The sequence below is a fragment of the Rhipicephalus microplus genome, chromosome 6, assembly GCF_043290135.1.
Source record: "Rhipicephalus microplus isolate Deutch F79 chromosome 6, USDA_Rmic, whole genome shotgun sequence".
Lineage (NCBI taxonomy): Eukaryota > Metazoa > Arthropoda > Arachnida > Ixodida > Ixodidae > Rhipicephalus > Rhipicephalus microplus.
The window spans coordinates 10,211,355-10,221,710 of NC_134705.1; positions in this window are offsets into that span (position 1 = coordinate 10,211,355).

Consider the following 10,356-nt stretch of genomic DNA (forward strand, 5'->3'; position numbering starts at 1 on the left):
GTGAACATTCAAAGTACCCAAGTCTCGCAGACCCTGAGGCACATAGCCGCTTAACGCGTCCGTCTATTCGTTCGTCCGTCTGCTAGTCCGTCCGTCCATGCGTCCTTTCGTGAGTCCATATGGTGAACATTCTGAATACCGCCATCTCGCATTTTGAAAAACCTGTGGCACATAGCCACTTTACGCGTCCGTCTACCTGTCCGTCCGAGTACCGCCTTCTCGCATCTCGTATACCATGTGGCACATACCCACTTTACTCATCCGTCTATTCGTCCATCCTTCTGCTAGTCTGTCTGTCTGTCCGTCTATTCGTCCATTCGTGCGTATATCTAGAGAAAACTCCAAATACCACCATCTCGCATAACCTGCTGCACAGAGCTGTTTTACGCGTTCGTCTACCTGTCAGTTCGTCTGCTATTTTCTCTGTTCGTCCATGCATCCATCCGTGAGTTCATCTTGCGAACACTCCAAATACCACTATCTCGCATAACCGGTGGCACATAGCCACTTTACGCGTCCGTCTACCTGTCCGTCCGTCTGCTAGTCTGTCTGCCTGTCCTTCCATAAGTCCATTCGTGCGTGCATCTAGCGAACACTCCAAGTACCACCATCTGGCCTACCCTGTGGCACAGCCGCAATACACGTCCGTCTACCTGTCCGTCCGTCTGCTAATCTGTCCGTCCGTTTGTTCGTCCATGCATCCCTCCGTTCGTCCATCTAGTGAACACTCCAAATACCATCATCTCGCATACCCTGTGGCACATAGCCTCTTTACACGTCGGCCTATCCGACCATCCATCTGCTAGTCTGTCTGTCCGTCCATCCGTGCGTCCTTCCGTGAATCCATCTGGTGAATTTGTTAGTACCGCCAGCTCGCATCTCAAACAATCTGTGGCACATAGCCACTTTACGCGTCCGTATACCTGTCCGTCCTTCTGCTAGGCTGTCTGTCTGTCGTCCTTGCGTCCATCCGTGCGTGCATCTAGCCAAAAGTTCAAGTACCACTATCTGACATACCCTGTCGCACATAGCCGCATTACGTGGCCGTCTACCATTCCGTCTGTCTGCCAGTCTGTCTCTCTGTCTGTACATGCATCCGTCCGTGCATGCATTTAGTGAACACTCTGAGTACCACCATCTCGCATATTCTGTGGCACATAGCCGCTTTACGCATCAGTCTACTTGTTCGTCCGTCTGCTTGTCTGTCTGTCCGTCTCTCCATGGGTCCGTTCGTGAGTATATCTGGTGAAGATTCTGAATACCGCCTTCTCGACTCGCAAAACCTGTGGCACATAGCCGCTTCACGCGTCCGTCTTCCTGTCCACCCGTCTGCTAGTCTGTCTGTCTGTTCGTCCGTCATGCGTTCATCCGTGCATCCATCTAGCGTACACTCCAAGTACCACCACCGCGCATACCCTGTGGCACATAGCTGCATTACTCGTTCGTCTATCCGTCCGTCCGTCTGCTATTCTCTGTGCCTGTTCGTCCGACCGTCCGACCGTTCATCCGTCCGACCGTTCATCTAGACAACACTCAAATTACCGCCATCTCGCGTACCCTGGGGCACAAAGCCACTTTACGCGTCCGTCTATCTGTCTGTCCGTCAGCTAGTCTGTCTGTCCGTCCGTCTATACATCCGTCAGTGAGTCCATCAAGTGAACACTCTGATTACCTCCATCTCGGATATTTTCTGTCACATAGCCGCTTTATGCGTCCGTCTACCTGCACGTCCGTCTGCTTGTCTGTCTGTCTGTCTGTTCATGCGTCCGTCCGTCCGTGAATCCATCTAGTGAACATTCCAAGTACCCACATCTCCCATGCTCTGTGGCACATAGCCGCTTAACGCGTCCATCTATCCGTTCGTCCGTCTGTTAGTCTGTCTGTCCGTCCGTCCATGCGTCCTTTAGCGAGTCCATATGATGAAATTTCTGAATACCGCCATCTCGCATATCACAAAAGCTGTGGCACATAGCTGCTTTACGTATCCGTCTACCTGTCTGTCCGTCTGCTTGTCTGTCTATCTGTCCATTCATGCGTCAGTCCGTGCGTCCATCTAATTAACACTCAAAGTAGAGCCATCTCGCATACCCTGTGGCACATAGCCGCTTCACGCGTCCGTCTACCTGTCCGTCTGAGTAACGCAATCTCGCCTCTCGTATACCCTGTTTCACATAACCGCTTTACTCGTCCGTCTACCTGGCCTTCCGTCTGCTTGCCTGTCTGTCTGTCCGTCCATGCGTCCGTCCGTGCGTCCATATAGAGAACACTCCAAATACCACCATCTCGCATAACCTGTGGTACACAGCTGCATTACGGGTCCGTCTACCTGTCCGTCCGCCTGCTATTCTCTCTGTCTCTCCGCCCATGCGTCCATCCGTGCGTCCATCCAGAGAACACTCGAAGTACTGCCATCTCGCATACCCTGTGGCTCACAGCCACTTTATGCGTCCGTCTACCTGCCTGTCCGTCAGTTAGTCTGTCTGTCTGTCTGTCCATGCGTCCGTCCATGCATCCATCTAGTGAACACTCCAAGTACCGCCATCTGGCCCACCCTGTGGCACAAAGTCGTATTATGCGTCCGTCTACCTGTCTCTCCGTTTGCTAGTCTGTCTATCTGTCCGTTCATGCGTCTCTGTGCGTCCATCTAGAGAACACTCTGAGTACCGCCATCTCGCATACCCTGTGGCGCATAGCCACTTTACGCGTCTGTCTACCTGTCCATCCGTCTGCTAGTCTATCTCTCCATCCATGCGTCCGTCCGAGCATCCATCTATTGAACACTCTAAGTACAACCATCTCGCATACCCTGTTGCACATAGCAGCTTTGCGCTTCCTTCTACCTGTCCATCCGTCTGCTAGTCTTTCTTTCTGTCCGTCCATGCATGCGTCCATGCGTCCATTTAGAGAACACTCCAAGTGCCACCATCTGGCATACCCTGTGGCACATAGCTGCAATGCGCGTCCGTCTACCTGTCCGTCTGTCTGCAAATCTGCCTGTCTGTCTATCCATGCGTCCATCCGTGCGTCTAACTAGGGAACACTCATAGTACCGCTATCTCGCATACCGTGGCACTCAGCCACTTTACGCGTCCGTCTTCTAGTCTGTCTGTCTGTCAGTCTATGCGTCCGTCCGTGCGTCCAGATAGTGAACAATCTGTGTACCGCCATTTCGCATCTTGTATACCATGTGGCAATTACCCGCTTTACTAGTCCGTCTATGCGTTCGTCCGTCTGGTAGTCTGCCTGTGTGTCCGTCCATGCGTCCGTTCGTGCGTCCATCTGGTGAACATTCTGAGTACCGCCATCTAGAGTCGCTAAACCTGTAACACATAGCCGCTTTACGTGTCCGGTTATCTGTCCGCCAGTCTGCTAGTCTGTCTCTCGGTCTGTCTGTCGTTTCGTCCATGCATCCGTACGTGCGTCCATTAAGGGAACACTCCCAATACCATCATCTCGCATGCCCTTTGGCACATGGCACATAGCCGCTTCACGCGTCTGTCTACCTATCCGTCCGACTGCTAGTCTGTCTGTCAGTTCGTCCATGCCTCTATCAATGTGGCCATTTAGTGAACACTCCAAGTACCACCATCTGGGATACCCTGTAGCACATAGACGCTTTACGCGTCCGTCTACCTCTCCATCCGTCTGCTAGCCTGTCTGTCCATCCGTCCATGCGTCCGTGCGTGCGTCCATCTAGAGAACACTCAAAATACCACCATCTCGCATAACCTGTGGCACCGATCCGTTTTGCGCGTCCGTCTATCTGTCCGTCCCTCTGCTAGTCTCTCTGCCTCTCTGTCCATGCGTCCATCCGTGCGTCCATCTAGAGAACACTCAAAGTACTGCCATCTCGCATCTCGTATACCCTGTGGCACATACCCGCTTTTCTCGTCCGTCTATACGTCCGTCCGTCTACTAGTCTGTCTGTCTGTTCGTCTATGCATCCGTTCGTGCGTTCATCTAGACAACACGCAAAGTACCACCATCTCGCATACCCTGGGGCACATAGCCACTTTAGGCGTCCGTCTACCTGTCTCTCCGTCAGCTAGTCTGTCTGTCCATCCGTCCATGCATCCGTTTGTGAGTCTACCAAGTGAACAAAACACTCTGAGTACCGCCATCTCGCATATTTTGTGGCACATAGCCGCTTTACGTGTCCTCCTACCTGTACGTCCGTCTGCTTGTCTGTCGGTCTGTCTGTGCATGCGTCCGTGTGTCCGTGAATCCATCTAGTGAACATTCTAAGTACGCACATATCGCATACCCTGTGGCACATAGCCGATTAACGCGTCCGTCTATCCGTTCGTCTGTCTGTTAGTCTGTCTTTCCGTCCGTCCATGCGTCCTTTCGCGAGTCCATATGGTGAAAATTCTGAATACCGCCATCTCGCATATCGTAAAACCTGTGACACATAGCCACTTCACGCGTCCGTCTACCTGTCCGTCCGTCTGCTTGTCTGTCGATCTGTCTATCCATGCGTCCATCCGTGCGTCCATTTAATTGTAAACGGGGTTTATTGATGACTGAGCATGCGGTGGGTAGCTCTAAAGGAACGCAGGCGGACCCAGATGACGGTGCTTGATCGCCGATGTCGTTCCTTTTTCTTGTGTTGATGATAGCTGATCTGATGGTGTCAACGTCTTTCTTATTCACTAGAATTACCCACGGCAAAAAAGTTGAAGCCATCCTGGCAATCTAACACATGGGGACAAGCGGGTCAAAGTAGGGCTTCAGACGGTTTACGTCAACGATATCACGTACACGCCGACGACGGTCGCTCGGTGGCGTGAAGGGTTCAATGGCGTAGTTCACGGGTTAAGTACGCTCGACCACGTGGTAGGGACCATGATAATTAGAGAGTAGCTTGGGTGATACACCAGAACGCAGGGCAGTACATGAAGCCATACAAGTGCTCCAGGAACGAACGTTGGTGCGGAACGATGGTCGTCGTCATAGGTGTCCTTCTGGCACTGTTGGTCGGATGTAGTAAACCGCTTGGCTAGCTTGCGGCACTCTTCTGCGTAACGAGCGGTTTTCGAGACAGGCTTGCATTCGGAGTGATCTGGCGAGTATGGCAGTAAAGTGTCGATGGTGTGCGATGGTTGGTGACCGTACAGGAGAAAAAAATGTGGAAAACCTGGTAGTGACTTGCGTAGCGGTGTTATACGCATATGTCACAAATGGGAGAACGAGGTCCCAGTTTGTTTTATCGGAAGCGACATGCGTAGCGAGCATGTCCCCAGAGTACGATGAAACCGCTCAGTCAAGCCGTTCGTCTGTGGGTGGTAGGCTGTACTCTTCCGGTGAACAATATGACACTCTTGAAGAAGTGCTTGTATTACATCAGAGAGGAAAACACGCCCTCGGTCACTGAGGAGTTCTCGAGGAGGACCATGACGAAGCACAAAACGATTAAGTATGAAAGTCGCGACGTCTTGTGCTGCAGCTGGGGCGAGAGCAGCAGTTTCAGCGTACCGTGTTAGATGATCCACTGCCACGATAGCCTATCGGTTGCCTGCCGTTGCTAATGGTAGTGGTTCGTAAAGGTCAATTCCTACACGGTCGAATGGGCAGTCTAGGCATGGAAGAGGCTGCAATGAACCTGTTGCAGGATGTGCCGGGCTTTTCCGCCGCTGACATTCGTGGCAGCCGCGAATGAACTGGCGGACGAAGGTAAACATTCTGCGCCAGTAATACGTTTTTCGTAGGCACTCGTAGGTCTTGAAAACACCGGCGTGAGCACATTGCGGGTTATAATGAAACGACGCGCAGATGGTAGAGCGCAGCGTTCGGGGAATGACTAGTAGCCATTACCTACCATCTGCTGAATAGTTGCGCCGGTACAAAAGGCCATCCCGAATACTGAAGTGCGGAGCCTGGCGGCGAAGGGTTCGAGTGGTTGGAAGTGTCGGTGCCTTGGATAACGCGTCAAGAAGCGAAGCGATCAATGGGTCATTCTGTTGTGCAGAAGAGATGGTGTCCTCGTCAAGAGCTGACAACGTGTTGTCCGAGGAAACAGATGCAATGTCCGGGGATAGGGGAGATCGTGACAGTGCATCAGCATCGGTATGCTTGGTGCCGGAACGATATACAACGCGAATGCCATATTCTTGAAGCCGAAGAGCCCAACGGGCAAGACGACCCGATGGGTCTTTAAGCGAAGATAACAAGCGTAATGCGTGGCGGTCCGTTACTACATCAAAAGCACGGCCATAAAGGTATGGGTGGAACTTGACAAGCGCCCAAACGATCGCCAAGCATTCCTTCTCGGTGACGCTGTAGTTTGATTCGTGAGAGTTCTGCTGGCGTAGGCGACGAAATACTCGGCGAATCCAGGCTTGCGTTGCGCGAGAACCGCAGCGAGGCCGACACCACTGGCGTCGGTGTGGACGTCAGTTTCTACCGTAGGATCGTAGTGACGCAGTATTGGTGGCGAAGTGAGGAGACGACGAAGGGTACAGAAGGCTTGGTCACACTCAGAAGACCATGACGAAATATCAGTGGTGCTGCCTATAAGTTTGGTCGAAGGCGCAATGATAGAGGCGAAGTGTCGCATGAACCGGCCAAAGTAGGAGCATAACCCCACGAAGCTCCGTAACTGCTTCATAGTCATTGGTTTGGGGAAGTCGGTAACAGCACGTAACTTAGCCGGGTCTGGAAGTATACCGTCCTCTGATACGACGTGCCTGAGAATTGTAAGTTGGCGAGCAGCCAAGTGACACTTCTTGAGGTTGATTTGGAGCTGACCATTTTTCAGGCACGTGAGGACGTGTTTGAGGCGCTCGAGATGTGTTCCAAAGTCTCGCGCAAAGACGACATTATCGTCGAGATAGCAGAGAGAGATTTGCCATTTCAAACCCCGAAGAACCGAGTCCATCATGCGCTTGAAGGTGGCAGGCGCATTGCAGAGGCCGAAGGGCATCACATTAAACTCATACAGACCATCCGGTGTCACGAAGGCTGTTTTTCGTCGATCGGCATGTGCAAGGTGGACATGCCAGTCCCCTGAGCGCAAATCTAATGATGAAAAAAACTCGGTATCTTGTAAAGTATCAAGGGCATCGTCAATCCTGGGTAAAGGATACACGTCTTTTCGAGTGATCTTATTGAGGCACCGGTAATTCACGCAGAAGCTAACGGAACCGTCCTTTTTTAACGAGCACTACAGGTGAGGCCCATGGACTTAGTGAAGGTTGAATGACGCCGCGTTGCAGCATATCGTTCACCTCTTCGGTAATAACTTCGCGTTCTGCCGCAGACACACAATATGGTCGCTGTCGTAGTGGCGCATGGGAACCGGTATCGATGTAATGTAGAGTGGTAGAAGTGCATTGTAACAGAATAGAAAGTTGGGCGAGTTGATGTATATTCATAATAGAGTTGTGAGTGCAGCGCTGTGTGTGGTTCTCTTCTTTGTCTCCGCCTTTTTGTGCGCCGCTTTTCTTTTAATATGGTAGATGTGCGGCCAAGTAAAGGTTGAATAACATCGAAAGATTCGTGGTACTGGTACAGCAGTTGGAGGAGTTCAAATCGTTCAGATGGTGACAGTTCGTCTGCGATCTCCGAATCGAACACTTTCGAAGCCTGTAGATCAGAGTGGTTAAGAGCATAGACGGCGGCGAGGTCACTTTGGGATGATTCTTGCGGCACGGTAAAAATTTGTCCGTTATCAATGGGCTGTACGCTACCAAGAGACTCGCCTTTAAACAGTTTAATGGTATGCGGAAAGGGATTGGTAAGGCAGAGAGCACTGGCTCCATTAGAAATTGAGAGGGCTGAATAAGGGAGCACAAGTGGTTTCCAACTTAGAAAGAGGCTTGATGGCTCAAAAAATGCTACTGCATCACGCATGCCATCGGAGACCACAGGGAGCAAAACAGCTGTTGTCACTGGGATGTCAGTGTCCTCTTTGACAACTAGCTTGTGCGCGGCTTGATTAGTGTGGTCGTAGGGCTGGTCGAACAACGGAAGCAGTTCAAGTTCGGAACGTACACAATCTATAACGGCACGATTACGCGATAGGAAATCCCAGCCAAGTATGATGTCATGAGAGCACGAGGAAAGGACGATAAACTCAAAAATGTAGTGGTCCTCCGCAATTGTGAGTTGGGCAGTGCAAGCGGCTATAGGTCGAACAGGTTCTCCATTTGCTGCACGTAAGGACATCATATCAAGTGGAGTTGCATATCAAGTGGCCGTCTGCTAGTCTGTCTGTCTATTCATTCATGCGTCCGTCCGTGCGTCCATCTAGAGAACACTCCGAATACCACCATCTCGCCTAACCTATGGCACATAGTCGCCTTACGCGTCCAGATACCTGTCCGTCCGTCTGCTATGCTGTCTGTCTGTCCCTCCATGCATCCATCCGTGCGTCAATCTAGCGAACACTCCTAGTACCACCATCTGGCATACCATGAAGCACAGAACCGCATTACGCGTCCGTCTACTTTTCCGTCCGTCTGCTATGCTGTCTCTCTGTCTCTCGATGCACACGTCTGTGCATCGATCTTGTGAACACTGAGTACCGCCATCTCGCACACCATGTGGCTCATAGCCGCTTTATGTGTCCGTCTACCTGCCTGTCCGTCAGCTAGTCTGTCTGTCCATCTCTCCAATCATCCGTCCGTGAGTCTATCTGGTGAACATTCTGAGTACCGCCATCTCGACTCATAAAACCTATGGCACATAGCCGCTTTAGCGTCCGTCTGCCTGTCCGCCTGTCTGCTTGTCTGTCTGTCGGTTTGTCTGTCTGTTCGTCCTTGCGTCCGTCTGTGCGTCCATTTAGAGAACACTCAAAGTACGGCTATCTAACATACCCTGTGGCACATAGCCGCTTTACGCATCCGTCTGCCTGTCCGTCCGTCTGCTAGTCTATCTATCTGTCCATCCATGCATCCGTCCGTGCGTCCATCTAGTGAACACTCCAAATACCACCATCTCGCATACCCTGTGGGACATAGCTGCTTTACGCGTCCGTCTACCTGTCCGTCTGACTGTCCGTCCTTGCGTCCATCCGTGCGTCCATCTAGCGAACACTCCAAGTACTACCATCTGGCATACCCTGTGGCACATAGTATCATTATGCGTCCGTCTACCTGTCCGTTCGTCTGCTAGTCTGTCTGTCTGTCGGTCCATGCGTCCGTCCATGTGTCCATCTAGTGAACACTCTCAGTACCACCGTCTCGCATCTCGTATACCCTGTTGCACATACCCGTTTTAGGCGTCCGTCTATACGTCCGTCCGTCTGCTAGTCTGTCTGTCCGTCCGTCCATGCGTCCGTACGTGCAACCACCTAGAAAACTCTCCGAGTACAACCATCTGGCGTACCCTGTGGCACACAGACACATTACGCGTCCGTCTACCTGTCCGTCCGTCTGCCAGTCTGTCTGTCTGTCCATCCATGCGTCCATCCGTGCGTCCATCTAGTGATTGCTCTCTGTACCACCGTCTCGCATCTCGTATACCCTGTTGCACATACCCGATTTACGCGTCTGTCTATCCGTCCGCTCGTCTGCTAGTCTGTCTGTCTGTCCGTCCGTCCTTGCATCCGTCCATGCGTCCATCTAGAGAACACTCAAAGTACCGCCATCTCGCATACCCTGTGGCACATAGCCGCTTTACGCGTCCGTCTACCTGGCCGTCCGTCTGCCAGTCTGTCTGTCTATCTATCCATGCGTCCGTCCGTGCGTCCATCAAAAGAACACTGATAGTACCGGCATATCGCATACCCTGTGGCACAGAGCCGCTTTACGCGTCCGTCTACCTGTCCATCCCTCTGCTAGTCTTTCTGTCTGTCCATCCTTGCGTCGATCGGTGCGTCCATCTATCGAACACGCCAAGTACCACCATCTGACATACCCGGTAGCACATAGCTGCATGACGCGTCCGTCTACCTGTCCGTCTGTCTGCCAATCTCCCTGTCTGTCTATCCATGCGCCCGTCCGTGCGTCCATCTAGAAAACACTCAAAATACCACAATCTCGCACAACCTGTGGCACAGATCCGCTTTGCGCGTCCGTCTACCTGTCCGTCCGTCTGCTAGTCTGTCTGTCTTTCCGTCCTTGCGTCCATCCGCGCGTCCATCTAGAGAACACTCAAAGTACCGCCATCTTGCATACCGTGGCACATGCGTCTGTTTACTTGTCCGTCCGTCTGCTAGCCTGTCGGTCTTTCCGTCCATGCGTCCCTCCATGCGTCCATCTAGAGAACACTCCAAATACCACCATCTCGCATAACCTGTGGCAGAGAGCTGCATTACGCGTCCGTCTACCTGTCCGTTCATCTGCTAGTCGGTCTGTCTCCCCGCCCATGCGTTCATCCGTGCGTCCGTCTAGAGAACACTCGAAGTACTGCCAT